Source organism: Phoenix dactylifera, chromosome 3 (genome assembly GCF_009389715.1).
Source record: "Phoenix dactylifera cultivar Barhee BC4 chromosome 3, palm_55x_up_171113_PBpolish2nd_filt_p, whole genome shotgun sequence".
NCBI lineage: Eukaryota > Viridiplantae > Streptophyta > Magnoliopsida > Arecales > Arecaceae > Phoenix > Phoenix dactylifera.
Window position 1 is genome coordinate 7,665,396 of NC_052394.1, and position 15,977 is coordinate 7,681,372.

At 37.5% G+C, this 15,977-nt stretch overlaps 1 pseudogene; it reads right to left on the bottom strand.

Annotated features, from left to right (window-relative positions):
- Positions 1–281: 281 nt before the first annotated feature.
- LOC103711440 lies at positions 282–10,855 on the bottom strand (annotated as a pseudogene).
- Between the last annotated feature and the right edge of the window lie 5,122 nt (positions 10,856–15,977).

Sequence of the window (15,977 nt, forward strand, 5' to 3'; positions counted from 1 at the left end):
ACCAACTGATACCCAGTAAGCAAGTTAAATTTAAGTTACATTTTGCTTCGGTAAAAAGCCCGAAAAAACAAATTTCACCTCCGCAGATAACTCATCATTCCTCAGCTGATTACAATCATCCAAATCAGTTCTTACAGCTTTGATTATCGATACAAATGTAAATGAGTTCCCTCATAAGCATTGGTGAAGCTATTGTGTATAGCTTATATGAGCCGAAAGAATGTCAAATGAAGAACTCAAATTGCTATACACATTGATGGGGAATACGCTATTTCTTCTTTATTAAGCTGCAACATCTGGCTGCAACCGAGTGCAGAAGCAAGGAAAGAGTGCAAAAATGTCCATATATTGTTAATCAGAAGGGCCAATCATTTTCTCTGGTACCACAAGTTCATCAAATTCTTGTTCTGTTAGGACTCCCAGGTTAAATGCAGATTCCTGTAAGAAAGAAAAAGTTTTTCACATAATAAGTGAACATAAAAATAATATGCTGAACATAAAAATGCAAATAAGTGAAAAATAACAGGCGATTACATAAGCAACAATCTAGATCAAAGTTCGACATCTTGATATTGGATGCCGTACCGGTGCCACACTAGCAATGTATCAGTACGGTATGGTATGGAATCTTTTCGGCATACCGAATGTTGGTACGCCTCCCATACTGGTACTGAACTAGCACAGTATGGTACGCTTCGTACCATCTTGTTCAGGCCGGTACAGTAAACCGTGATCTAGATAACATCTGCAGCATTCTTTATTATATGATTACCATAGTGTAACATTGATAACTTCCACCTAGAATTAACCAAGGCTGCTTGGTACGCCTCCCATACTGGATACCTGTGTTGAACCGGTACGGAACGGTATATCCTGTACTATCTAGTTCAGACCGTTACATTGAACCATGATCTAGATAGCATCCGCAGCATTTTTCATTACATGATTACTATAGTGTGATATTGATAACTTCCAACCAGAATCAGCCAAGGCTGTTCAATGACCACCTCGGTCACTCTCTTCCTTTCTCTCCTCTACCAGAGCCACCTCTGTCAACCCCCCCGTTCCTCCTCTCTCCAACACCAGACCCGACCCTCCTGACCTCAAAAGCATCTTAACCACTGAGAGCTCCACCACCAAGTAGTATTCTTTGTTCTCTTCTCAATCCTCATCTACACCTCCACCCACTTAACCAACAGATAAGTGATGAAAGCCACAAACATCTAGAATAGGATAAGAAATCAAAGTGCAGATGAGACCTAAAGACAAGCAACCAATCAAAATCCTTTGCTTATCTGGAAAGAGTTTCACGAGAGGCGAGAGCTATAACTTTAGCAGTCAAGCTCTTGTTATACTGCAGCCATCATAACCCAAATGCTATACAGGAAATTTGTAAAACCCAAATGTTGACCCAGAAGGATGACATAGGCTCGACTACTTGCCATTAACAACATAGGGAGAAAGCAAAATCATCTGTTCAGGATGGATCAGCAGAACAAGTAGACAAATTTTCATACAGCATATACCCCCTCGGTATCTATAAGTGCACTAATTGTTTTTCTAAGCACCCTATTAGATACTTATAAATGGTGTGGACTGATGAACTATGAGGTCAACATTAAATTTTGGAAATCAATGGATCTTTATTTCATATTTAAAAAGAAAACTTCTTCACCGGAACTACTACTATAATACTTGATGAACAAGCATCTGTCTATGGATATTTTGTTAAACTTCAACACCATGGACTCATGATATATCTCGAAGTCTAGTAGTTGGATTAGCAAGGTACTCTTATCATGCTTGAGAAGAGTTGCCATGCATGAGAATACGCCATAGGATGCCTCTACAACTAGAAATATGGGTAAACAGAAGCAATTAACTAAAAACTAACTAGGCAACAAGCGCCACCTATGTGATGACATAAGTTTATCCTGTGGACTGATTGAAAGTTTGTACACATAATTACCAATTTAGAAACGAACAGAACTGCTTAAGTAAGCAGTTATGTAGTTCCCATGTAAATTTTGGAACTCTGGCAACAAAAGGAGTAGCATTACTGAATGTGTAAAAGTAATAAGATGACAGTATACTATCCTCACCTTCAGTGTACTGCCTTCTTTGTGAGCTTTCTTGGCAACAGCAGCAGCCTTATCATAGCCAATTTTCTGCATTAAAATGAAAAATCAAAGACCATATGTAAGTTACAGGACCATCGAAAACAACTGTCTAGCAATAAAGCCACAAATGGTGGCTGTACAAAGCAAACTTACAGGGTTCAAAGATGTAACAAGCATCAGGGACTGTTAGAGATTTCCATGAACAAAGAAGGAAATTATCCGTTAGATATCGAAAACCACGGAGAGATTCATTAAGATGAAGATTTGATGTAACAAAATTTACCTCGTGCAACAACTTGGAAATCCTTTCACTGTTTGCTTTGATTCCCCTGACACAGTTCTTCTCAAAGGATGAGCATGCATCCCCCAGTAACCTCAGAGACTGCCAACAAAAATAAAAGCACTTGTTGCTTCAAACATATATCTTGGAAAAGACGGTCAAATTTTCTTTTTCTTTTTAACTTTTGGTATACATAATCAAAGTCAAGATTGACCAAAGTGCAACAGATTCATCATGTTCATCGAAGTTTTGATGATTCAAATTCAAATTATGATTACAAGAACATACTCGAAGAAGAGCACTAGCAATCAAGGGCTTGTAAACATTGAGTTCAAAATGACCATTTGATCCACCCACTGTAATGGCAACATGATTACCCATCACCTGCACCAAAAAAAGGCATTAGTTTAATTACGCTCAAATAAAAGGAAGACTCATGACAATATGCAGCTGAACTTATTCAAACAATAACCAAGGTTTGAACTTTGAAGTTTTCACCTAAAGCTGAAACGGATCAATTTTGGCCTAAGTTATTCCATTTCAGCCAAAGCATCTTTGCGTAGGCTGAAACTTCATACAAGATCCACAACCAAGTTTCCTGTCAGGGGTTTTGGCCAGTTTCAGCCAACACTAATAAATTTCAGTCCATCGTTGGAAAATTTCAGTGGTTTGGAAGAAAACGAACAGTTTCAGCCAAACCTAAATCAAATTCTGGGTCAATTCTTGGCATACTGTGCTTTCTCATGGGTTATGAATCAAGATTTTATAAAGCATGGTATGGCACTACACTAATTATGGGTATGGTACAAACTCAGGCATAAGACCTAAGCATGCGTGATGCATCTATAAATTATAGTACTTTATAAACATCTTTAATAACTAATTTAATATGTTTGTTACGATCATATAAAGTAACTGTTTGGAGGATTGGTCCAACTAATTATATGCTAATCATAAGAGAAGGGAGCCAACCTGAGCACAGACCATGGTAAGAGCCTCACACTGGGTAGGATTAACTTTCCCCTGTAACAAAAACACCATTTGCCAATCATAGTATGAATGGTACAATGCATGCAAAAGATATAAGATCAAAAATTCATACAGAGAGACCTTGAGAACATGTCATCTACCTCTGAATTTTAGCACTCAAGAAAGGTGGAAATTTACTAAAAGGATATAATACAGATCTTTTTTGCAGAACTAACTCAGATAGAGCCTTAAGTTCAACATACGACTTTCTTCCCAAGCTCCTAGAGAGAGAGAGATTCAAGGAAAGGTACATACAGGCATAATGCTGCTTCCTGGTTCATTTTCAGGTAGGATAAGCTCACCAAGTCCGCAGCGTGGACCACTGCGAAGGGGGAAAGCAAAAAACTGTGAATTCCTGCAAAAAGCCAGTAGCCCCAAAACAAAACACAGGATATGTGCATACACACACACACACACACACACACACATATATATATAATTACAGAAAGTAATTACCTTCCCAAAAGTCGTATGTCATTTGCAATCTTCACAAGAGAAGCAGAAATTGTGTTTAAGGCTCCACTAGTCTCAACAAAAGCATCATGAGCTGCCTGGTGCAGAAATAAATAAGTGACTTAGAATCAATAGCAAATATGAGAAGCTGACAAAAGAACACGTACTGCAACTCCAAAATATGCAAAAGCAATTGAAAAGCTGCATTTAGGACTTTGACATTGAATTGCTTTCATGTTTTGACTATAGTAATGCACGAAACAACAAAAAGCAATCGGCTTGATGGAAAAGAAACAAAGAATGGCACTAACAATGATTTGAATCGAATGGTGAATACATCCAAATCACCCAAGAGTTTCAAAACTAGATAGGTGGACTTCCAAGAAATATTGACTAAAAGTTTTAGATGCTAACAAAATACACAATTTGAAAGAAGATAAAAGATGTATAGAGTGAAAGCCAGTTGCAAATCACAGTCAAGATGATGCTTCTATCTACAAATCCATGTAAAATTATTGCCATAAACTAGAAGCTTATCCCAGCAGTCAAGCAGAGATTTCTTGGTGTATAGCAAAGAAACAACTACTCAGAACTTGATAAGTTGTTTAATTTTTAAAACTGTTTCATAAGCTAACAAATTACTTGTATTTTAAATTCTATTAATAATGCATTGCATGATAACATGCTACCCAGTTTATTCAGTAGCTGCTAGATAGATTGCACTCAAGGTTCCCTGCCAGAAAGTAAAAGGAGCCTCCCTCTTGCTAACAGATAAGAGAATATTTGTTAAAGATTATGAATACTAACTAATGCTTCAAACTTGTTCTCTGCCGTGACAAATGGAAGATTGGTTTCCTCAGCTACTGCAGCAGCAATTTTAACATCAAATCTGGAATAATATGCGAATATAAAACAGGGTTAGATTATATCTGACATAACAAAGTAGTATAAATAAGTTGAAGTCTAGTCTAAAATATTAGGTGAGTACACTATAACTAAAAGGGTAATTTGTTGTACCAGGAAGAGGAAAGAAGAGATCTGAAGAGGAAAGACGCAAGAAAAAATACTCAATAGAACTATTTTGGCCAACAAAATACCTAAATCTGATAAGAAGAATTATTCTAGTAGAGCGCAATACTAGGTAAGTTGGTATAGATCAGTTGGTTCTTGAGAAAATTCTGTACATCTCTCAAGCTTGATCTTCAAAATATCGATAAATGAGCAACAACAACTCATTTGACACATGACAAGACATGAACATGGCAAGGGGACAACAAACTAACTGATGCATCATGTCGTAAGGTCACCAAATTTGTGAAACTTCAGGAATCATGGGCACCAAAAAAGGATGCTCTTCAGTAAAACATACCCCTTTTTTGAGTTTAACCCAGTTCCGACAGCGGTGCCACCTTGTGCAAGCTGCTTGAAGTGAGAGTTCAAATGAGATAGCGCAATCAAGCCAAGAATTTGTTTGCACAGACATAAAAAATTAAGTAGCTTACCTGATACATGCGAGGCAAAGTATCTGTTATTCGATCAATAGCATATTTGACCTGCAAACAAAGTTGTACAAATTAATGACTGAACGACTGATCATTGATCTAGATAGCCACATTATGCCATAAACAAATTGGAAGTGAATATAAAGCAGTAGAGATACCTGTGTAGCATACCCACTGAACTCTTGGCCTAGAGTTAAAGGAGTTGCATCCTGAGTATGTGTCCGCCCAATCTTGATGATATCTTTGAACTCAACACACTGAAAAATCAATGAAGATAAAGAATAAATAAGGATAGAGTAATATGTCAGAATAAAAAAAAAAAAAGACAAGATCATGCGTCCTCAAGAAAAATATAACAGCTTCCACTTTAATCATAACCATATAAAAATGAAAACAATAAGGAGGTAATGACTTGTCTTAAGTATGGAACAATGGGTAGAGTGATAGCCATAAGACTTCAAGACTTGCTATATGTTAGAATTTTGGGCATCAAAAAGGACTGAGACATGGATTCTGAAGTGTAACAGAGACGAGAATGATGAGATGAAAACATAGTAAATGAATGCTAGTGTCACATAAATAAATTCAGATCTATGTAAGAAAGTATTGGCACAACGAATTCATTATGCATTATAGTGTCACATAAGTAATTTCAGATCTACATAAGAAAGTATTGGCACAACGAATTCATTATGCATTATAACTTAAGATAATTTTTAAGTTATGAGATCAAAACTGTCTGAAATAATTAATCAAATGCGAGTTAGATATTCAAGCATAAACTATTAGTGACAGATTTTATGTTATGCAACTTGCAACTAGCTCTAATAAAATGGAAATATATATTGCAGTTAAATTATTTCAATCATATTTATCTGGAGAAGATAACAGAAAAATCTCAACCTTGGAGTGAAGTGAGCTGTGCAACTGTTTCAAGTTTGGTATAAACTTTGAATTGACTTCTACAGCTGCAGCTATGTGCATAACCTGAAAAGGAGCAAGCACATCTCCTGTTAGTATGGAGCCACAAAATAGTCTGCAAGACCCTGGTGTGCTTTATCAATAGATATCACTTTTTGAGATATTTCACCAGATCTAAACTACTCAAGTCACAAAAGTAATAGGATATATTGGCATGATATATAAAAAAGTTACGAGGTAAAGATAAGCATATGAAACACTAAGTAATACTGTGATACATTGCAAGAAGTCCAGAACCCTACCTAGTGCAATTAATTTTAATTCAAAAAAATCAGATAAAGTATCTTTAGAATTACAGGAAAGCCTCCCAACAGGCAAATGAACACAAGATGCTTATGTTACATGATCTTTTGGCAATAGCCACACATCTCATACTACTAAAGCATGGAACTACAGGAATTTATAAATCATGTACAGCCTATGTTTCACAGGAGCACAGTAAATTTTAGTTTAGCAAATATATGCTTACAGTAGGAAATGTATCATTTGAAGATTGGGCCCTGTTGACATGGTCATTTGGATGTACAAACTTTTCACCATGTTTATGACCAAGAATCTCAGCTGCCCTGTTTGCAATGACCTGTATATTGAAAACAAGACCATAATGAATCAGAAAATATAACAAGGAAAACAAATACATGACTGTCAGCAATGTGCATCAATCCACAGAAGAAAACAACAACATCGTCATGCTGGAAGAAAAGGGAAGATTCTCTGATAAAACACTAAGTGATGCTCATGGCCTAAAATAAATTTAGCACCCATGCCTACAATAAATTGCTGACCATGCACAAAAGTGCACATGGACGCACATCATCGAGACGTATTGGCATTACACCAGCTTTCGCAAGATGGAACTGAATATGATACCATTTTTTTTGTTAAGTAATGATGGTATAGAAATGCATGCTGGACAAAGTTTTCTGTCACCAAACATGCGCGCACATGCAGCACCAAGGTCAGAGTGATAGGTAGAGAAGATAGCATTAATCTGGAAGACAGGAGTGCAAACACTTCCCCATCTCCAACATTACTCAGCGGCAAGCATTGCTTTAAATCTAGCCTAAAACCCAATGATGATAATATGGGAAAAAATTACACTGTTCAATGCAGCAAATAGCCTAGTCTAGAAAAACCAACACATGCAACGACAGAATAACCAAAACCCAGCAACATACTAAGGTCAAACTAAAGTAAGCATTACAAAAAACAAGACAAGTTCATCGATGAATTCAGTAAGTATAGACCATGTCTTAAGACATATAAAAGAACCCAATTTGACCTTTATTTTTTGAGTTAATAAATGGATAACACTGACTTGATCTACGTAAGCAAGCGAAGATCAAAAGTTTATTATGAAAAATAATTAGTTACTAAAGAGATGCCGCCACAAAATTATAAATCATGATATATTATGTTGGCAACCATCATATAGCATCATGGGATACCTATGTACGAGTAAATGTCCAATTGGAAAGCCACATGGTTGGGTCCACCGATATCATGAGCCTGCAAGAACCTAGGATCATCCATAAAAACCCAAGGACATCCACTGCTGTCATTCTTCCAAAGAAGCCCATAAACAGGCCGAAAATAGAGGGGAAAATGGCTGAAAAAGTTTTCATGCAGTGGTTTAAGGAGAATTCCTCTTTTGCGGGCAATATGAATTAATACCAACAAGACTCAAATTCTGCTTCTAGTAAGTTATTAGTCCACTGGAATTCCCTTCCAAATACTTTCCATGGCCACCAAGCCTATCAAGACATCAAACTCATTTTTCTCTTTTAACACAGAATATTTTATTATACTAAAACTACTATGGAAACTACAATCTTTTGTTTGCTTGTAAAATCTTGCATATGTATTGCATTTATGCAAGTTTTGCAAGAATTTGAATTTAATATGCAAACTTGATAGATTCATTGAGAAAGTAAGATATTTGGGCCTTTCCATACTGACCTCATTGGCATTCATATTGCTTTGAGTGCCACTGCCAGTTTGCCAAATGACAAGTGGGAAATGATCATTCAATTTTCCCTCAGCAACCTCTTGGGCAGCTTGCATAATTGCTCTCCCAATAGATGGATCAAGACCGTATTCCATATTTACCTGCAGTAGAATATTCTGTGCTTAAAAGCCAAATAGTGAAGCGCAATCAACAAGATTCAGCTTAAGTGTGGATAAAGAAAACATCTATACCACTAGAATGTTAGGTAAGCTTTAGACACCAAGGACTTATTTGGTTCGCAGGAAGAATTTTTCCTCACTGAAGTGATTTTCCTGAGAAGCTGATGTCTGGGTACATGATACCTGGGAAAATCATTTTTGTACGTTTGTTTGACCATAGAAAAGTGATATAAAAAATATATTTTTCAGAATGACTTATATTTAGTTGAGCATTTACTTTCTTAGGAAAGTTGTATAAAATACCTATTATGCTCTTAATAAAGTTGTGTAAAATACCTATAAAACATCACATGCATAACTTTTAATAGCTATTTTTATTAAATCTAAAATATTTTTAAGTATTTAAAAATATATATTAAAAATATTTATTGTGTTGAGTTTTTAGAGTTCTAACGATTTTTAATAGTTAGACAATTTACTTATTTTGTGGTAATTTTGAATAGTTATTAATATAGTATTTATATTAAAATTACCACAACTTCTTTATATTGGGGTATTTTTTAATAGTTTAAGATTAACTATTAAGAGTAGCTATTACGAATATCATGATGGGTTGAGGGTATTTTTGGTAAAAAAATGCCACAATTCTGAGTCCGTGAGAGTGGCTTTTCTATATCCCACATGAGTTTTTTTTTTCCATGAAATGTAGAAAACATATTCTTATGGAAAAGTTACTTTTCCATCTTTCTCTTTGAAACCTCCAACCAAATATGAGGCATTTTTTTTCATTTTTCCATTAACCATACTTTCCCCCCTCCTCTACCAAAGAACCAAATGAGTCCTAAACTAATTGTATCTAGGGAAAAACGGTTATTACCATGCATTCTTGGTGAAATTTTTGGGATACCCTAATACTAGGGGGAAAAGGAGAGAGACATTGTAATTGCGAGTTTCCATGATGTGTATACTTTACAAGATGATAATAGAGAACTGCTAGCTGAATTTGCAACTCATGTGTTACATAGAAAATAGATATGCTCTTATACAAAGATGAATCAACATCATATTCAAAAGAAGAGCAGAAATGGAAAAAAAAAAAAAAGGTAATAGTGATAAGTGACATTTTAAGGGGAAGATAGTTTTTAATGTTAATATTGCATATAAATTATTAGTCAGAAATAAAGCAAAAGATGAACATGTGAATCCAAGATTATTTCTGTGCAAACCATAATCATGGGAAAATAAGATTCTTGGGAAGGGACCGATATGCATTCCACAAGAATATTCAACATATTTTCATATCCATTCTCAAAACTAATCAAAAAATGCACTAAGTCCATCCACATAAACCAGTTGACAGACTACATTAAACATCTAGTAGCGATAGAACAGAACATACGCTAATTGACTTATCTTGTGATGTTTGGTATTTGACTTCAGCATATCAAGAGAGCTATATGTTGGCATGTTTCCCTTATAATGATCTTCTACAACTTGGTTCATGTGTAGAGAAAACCTCATTCATGCTGCATCTTTGTCCATATACAATAGTTTATCTACTAGTTATCCAAGGCTTTTTTTTATGCCATGTCACCGAAAGACTTGGTTTTTACCGATCCCAGACAAGCTCCAACAAAATTTTAACACCAAAATTCTTCCTCGTTATACAATAAATTGCCTTTACTATTTTTTTCTTTTTGAATTAGCAAATTTTAAAAAACAAATGTACATCAAGTTAATGATGTACAAAGAATAGATCAAACTAAGCAACCAAATCTTGACAAGAGAAATCGACAATTACATTAAAAGGAAAAAATATATATATAGCATGCATTATAATATCAACAAAAGTAGAGGAAATCCATCAATCCAAAAAATTAAAATAATTATATGTCTTATTAGATATATCTAATCAAAAACACCGACCTTAGCGGCGCATTTCTTAAGGATGCCAAATGCCCGAATGATTGGCTCTGGCATTTGCTCTCTCTGACCTCCAATATCAAAATTCTGCAGTGATCTCTGTGTTTGAGCCCCCCACAACCTTAAAAAATCACCAAAAATTCATAAAAACAAGAGAAATTATTCAAAACACTGAAACAAGCATCTAAAACATGGTATATACTCAGAAAACATCAACAAAACCGATATACAGAAACACGAACTAAACCAAGAACTGAGAACAACTAGGATCAAAGGCACGAACTTATCGGCCGGGACCATCATGGGGCCGAACGGCCCCTTTCCTCCCTGAACACCGTCGAGAGAGGCCGGCATAGCGCCGACTGAAGCATTCCAGCGTCCAACGTCGATGTCGTGTTGGAACTGTCGGCTGGCTGCCGTGATGCACTGACCGTCACCATCGCTCCCAAATCCTAAGCTCTAATTCTAAGAAAGAAATAGAGGGAAAAATTGAGAAGTGTCACGGGCTTGAAATTACTTCAGGCATCCATGCAGGAGCTCCACTTGCCGAGGTAAAAGAGTGTTTGAGAGAATACAAAATAATATTCTACTACAAAACTCTTACAACACTCTATTTAAATGATTTGGTCAATGAAGTCTCTCTTTTTCTTACACGGAAAGTTGCTTAGCGGTCCAAAGTTAGACCCGCTAATAGTCTCTATTGACTGTTTTTTTAATAAGCGGTCTATTGATATTTGAAATATCATAAGAAGACCAAAATACCCCTGACCTTTCTCCTCTTCTGTCGTTCCTCGTATGCTTCTCTGTTCATTTGAACGAGCCCTATTCAAACTTCACCGATTCCAACCCTCGTTTCGTCCCCAAAGTTCGTATCATAATCCTCTCTTCGAACGGAAAAAAATCCATAAAAGTCTCGCCCGATTCCACTTGATTTTTACACCCCAGTTTTAAACCCTACAACTGCAAACCACTACCCAACGGTATTCGATCTTCCTCTTTTCCCATGTTAAGTTGTTCGTCTTTTCGAAAAGGAGAACCCTTCCGACTCGATATTGAGGAGCAAGAAGATATTTTCTGTCCGACCTCAGAGTCGACCTTCGAACCAACTTCGCCCTCTTCATTTGTAGCGGAAGCTTCGGTGGACATTGGTCTCTCCAACCTTCCATGAGGCGTTTCTGCATTCCTTCAATAGGTTTGTCAACCGTTGCCGCATACTTTCTCCAATAATTTTTTTGAACACGGACATGATATGCAGTATTGTAGGGCATTTGAGATATTTGTAGGAATGGTTATGATTTGCCGAATTAATGAATAGAGAGGTTGTGGTAGCACATTTGATATATTTGTTATGGAAAATTATGTCTATTCCGTGCTAATTGTGTTCTTTGTTATAGTTTAAGATGATTTATTTTAAGTTGATATTATTCAAAATATAATTTTTAACTATATTTGTGATACAGATATCTTAGATGGCCCCAAAGTAGATTACAGGAAAAAAACCCTCGGTTGGCCCCAGTAATATGGTGAATAGAAGGTGTTACTTCACCCACTTTGTAAGTTTTATGGTCACCCTAATCCCGTGTATGTCTCGTGAACAGAAGGATAGGGTGAGTGGCACTCCTTTTGGGCACATGCTAGGTCTACCATATATAAAACAGAGTAGGCCTGTGTTGGACACACTACTCTTCTTTTGGGATAATGTTGAGGCGGGTTTTTGGTTTAGTAGGGTTCTAGTGCCTTTTGTATGGATTGATTTGGCACTAATCATTGGTTTGAGTGCCACGGGTGATGAGGTGGAACTGCATAGGAAGGGGAGGGTTACGTCTGACCTTATCACCCAATTTTTTGAGGGTGACCACCAAAAAGCCAATATAGATGCAATTAAAAATAGATTATAATACCTTGTCGGTAAGAACAGATGACAAGATGCGGAGGATTTTACAAAATTATCGGTTCTATATCTCTTTGGGACTATCCTCTTCCCAACCGTACACTACTATGTTCCTAAGACATTATGTTCATATGTTGATGATTTAGACTGCTTAGGTTCATATAGTTGGGGTCTTGCCGTTTTCTCTTTTCTTCGCCAGCAGATACCTAGTCTAGCCGATAGTGTGAAGACTAGAAACATCACAGGCGAAGGATCTGCTAGAAACATGGACGGCTGCACGGTCGCTCTGGTGGTAAGCATCAAAAGATGTTTTTTTTTTAAAATTTCATTGTTACGATATATATATTTACTTGTAATTTGATGTTTACAATGGTTTTTTCCAGACATGGGCTATTGAGCATGCGAACAGCATTGTTGGAAGCCACCGGCCACCGTTATATATCCATGTCTCGTACGCTGGAACAACACCCCATTCCCTCGCAGGGTGGATGTGATTGCCGATGTTATGAAGAATTTAAAACGATAGCCGTCTATTACCATAAAGATCCATCATAGCCACCTCCTTACAATGCCAAGCTTGATGATATGGCAATTCAACACCATATTGTCAACGAATATCTTATACAATATCACTCGGCTTATATAACGACATATCTTGAAGTTGATCTTTAACAATTTTTGAAACCCAACGTTTCGAAGCCTTTGGTTGAGACCGCACTTGCAACCCTCCTCCACATGTGTGGTTACAGTGCATTTTTTTAATTGCAAACTTTTCACCATCCCAAGGCAAGAAGCATGGATACGTCATTCGCAACCTTCATACACATATTCTACAGTAACTCGCTCACGATTGTGTTGGGAATTATGGGCTAAATCCAATCAATTAGTGATTGTAAATGTATTTGGATCAATTATAAATAACATGGTATTTATTCATCACCAGAACATCTTCACAAACTCCGATGTGATGAAGTCCTTAGGACTACTTTGTGTAATGAAATATGATTTTGTCACACAGGTTCTTACATGTTCATGACCGTATGATATACTATTAATAGAACGATAGTATTATTGGGCATAGGTCATTGTGTATCATAATTGTTGGTTGTCTTCCAAACCAAAGAGTATAGAGATACTAGTATGGTATATAGGTGAATGGTAGTGTACGTTCACTGAACGTGACCAATTGACGGACTCTCTCTTGTCAAGAGTTGTTCCGAGTGGATATGGGTATATGTATCCTTTAGACCTGAGATTGCAACTAGTGGCTTGCAAGCAACTCACTGTACTTTGGTGCCGGACTACCTGAATTTCTAATCCAGCAACGAAAGGTTTCTGGATCCAGTCAAGTACTTGTGGTAGTCAGTTGCAAATCAAGATGGGATTGACCTTCCTTAGGAATAAGGGTGAATGCCTTGTGTTTTCAATTAAATAGTACCCTGGCCAGGGAAAGTCAAATCTCTATCACTTGACTTATTGAATTGAAACATATTTTCGGATGGATCGTTTCAGGGTAGACAGACTCTGAACCCACCCTGGGCATTTTCTGGTCAAGAGGATGAATTATGCGGTAACCATAGTCCATAGGTTCTAGAATGTTGCTTTGCATCTATTCGGCCTATCCGGTCGTCGGGTCCCATTGCTAGATGGTTACTTCGATTAGTGCAGGAAGTGTTCTTGTACTACCGGCTTAGGCTCGAACCTGTGAGGTCACACGCTTAGAAGTTTCTTGATTGATCAAATGGCTGATTGACAATTGAGAATCGTCTAGAGGTAAAATAGTCACTGTGATTGACTGATTGCCCAAGGCAATTGTTGCTTGGAAAAGTTAATTGGTGATTGGATCACTGATTAGACTCAATTTGCCCCCAACCAAATTAGATTTGGCTTGAGTCAAATTGGACTAGAACTTCTTTGCCCATGTGGGACCCACATACTGTATGTGGGACCCACGTCCTGCCTATGTGGGACCCACATACTATATATGGGACCCACGTCCTGCATATGTGGGACCCACGTCCTGCCTAGGTGGGACCCACATACTGTATGTGGGATCCACATCCTGCTTAGGTGGGACCCACATACTGTATGTGGGATCCACATCCCGATCGCCCTTCAGGCCACGTCATCATTTTGCATGAGTGACACGTGGCAGAGCAGGACACCTCTTTTGCTTGCATGCGTGACACGTGGCGGAGCAGGACACCTCTTTTGCTTGCATATGTGACATGTAGCGGGCCTGGACACCTCACACTGCTCCTAATGTCATCCATGACCTCATCTACCTCATGAGGTCATCCATGACATCGCCCTCCAGGCCACCTCACCCCTTTGCATGCGTGACACGTGGCGGAGCAGGACACCTTTTTTTCTTGCATGTGTGACATGTGTCCTGGCAGGACACCTCATAAGGACACCTCACCCTCTTCTTGACCTATAAATAGGTCACCCCTCTTCCTTCTTCTCTACACAAAAAAAGAGCACCAGAGAAAGAGAGTGAGAGGAGAGAGTAGCTCTGAAGGTGAAAGCCCAAGAAGGAGTTCTTGAGCTGTGAAGGTCCATCTTCTTCCCTCTCCCTTTCAGCCAACATTCTGCCTCCCTGCGAGCTAGCACTCCTCGGAAAGCTGATCATTCCGGAGCTTCGCGTGGACGAGTCATCGAGGTCGGACACTTGTGCGGCTACGAAGCATCCTTGAAGGAACCCTCTTTTAAAGGTAAGAGACATGATCTCTTTTACGGTTGAGATATGATCTCAATCTTCAAATCACAAGAAGTTGTGATTTATGCATATTTATTTGAATCACATAATCCTCGGGATCTGAGAGCTTTGTGATATTTGATGTCAAAGCAAAGGGTTAGTGGAGACTATCCGATTCTCGGAAACTCTCACGCATGATCGTGTGACAAAGCGTGGCGCTCCACCCGGAGGCTCATATGATGAGTGCTTTGATAGGCACGCGCGGGTATCACCCTATGTATTGGGACTGAGCCTGCGCCACATGTGATGTGCAGTTGAAGATTGTATTCAACTGGTACCAGAGTCAAAAATATCTAAAATATCAAGCATATTTTAGGTTAAAATGTTTAACCCATTTTTTCCGCATAAAATTTTCTGAAATTCATACTTAGCCCTCTGCACGCATACTATCAGTGGTATCAGAGCTCGTCCAGGTTCTTTGTGATATCAAATATCTATGCAAAATGTGATCTTTTACATATGATGTAAACTGATTATATTATTTTATGATGTTATTAATATGATGAATAGACATGTTTGTATGCATGTGGAAACCATTTAACTTGAACATTAAAAGGGGTTTTAATGATTCAAAGTTGTAATGCATGCAAAACCAAGATAAGACATGAATAATGCAATACACTTAATTGTGAATTAAGTATTGATGTAGATCTTAGATTTTAAATGTGATTTAAACATCTAAGACATTGCATAAATCATGGGGATAATGGGTTATCTAATCAAATCTGGTTGGGTTAGACCCAATGGTCAAAATCAAAATATGGAACAATAACTGTTCAAATCTAATTTAAAATGTTTACTTTGGATTCGATCAAGGTAACTCTTGATCTTTGCAATAATTGTAGTTGATCAAGTCCATGTCTCTTGATAAGACCAAATGGATGTTGATTTGGGCTCCGCGATTGAGCACTGA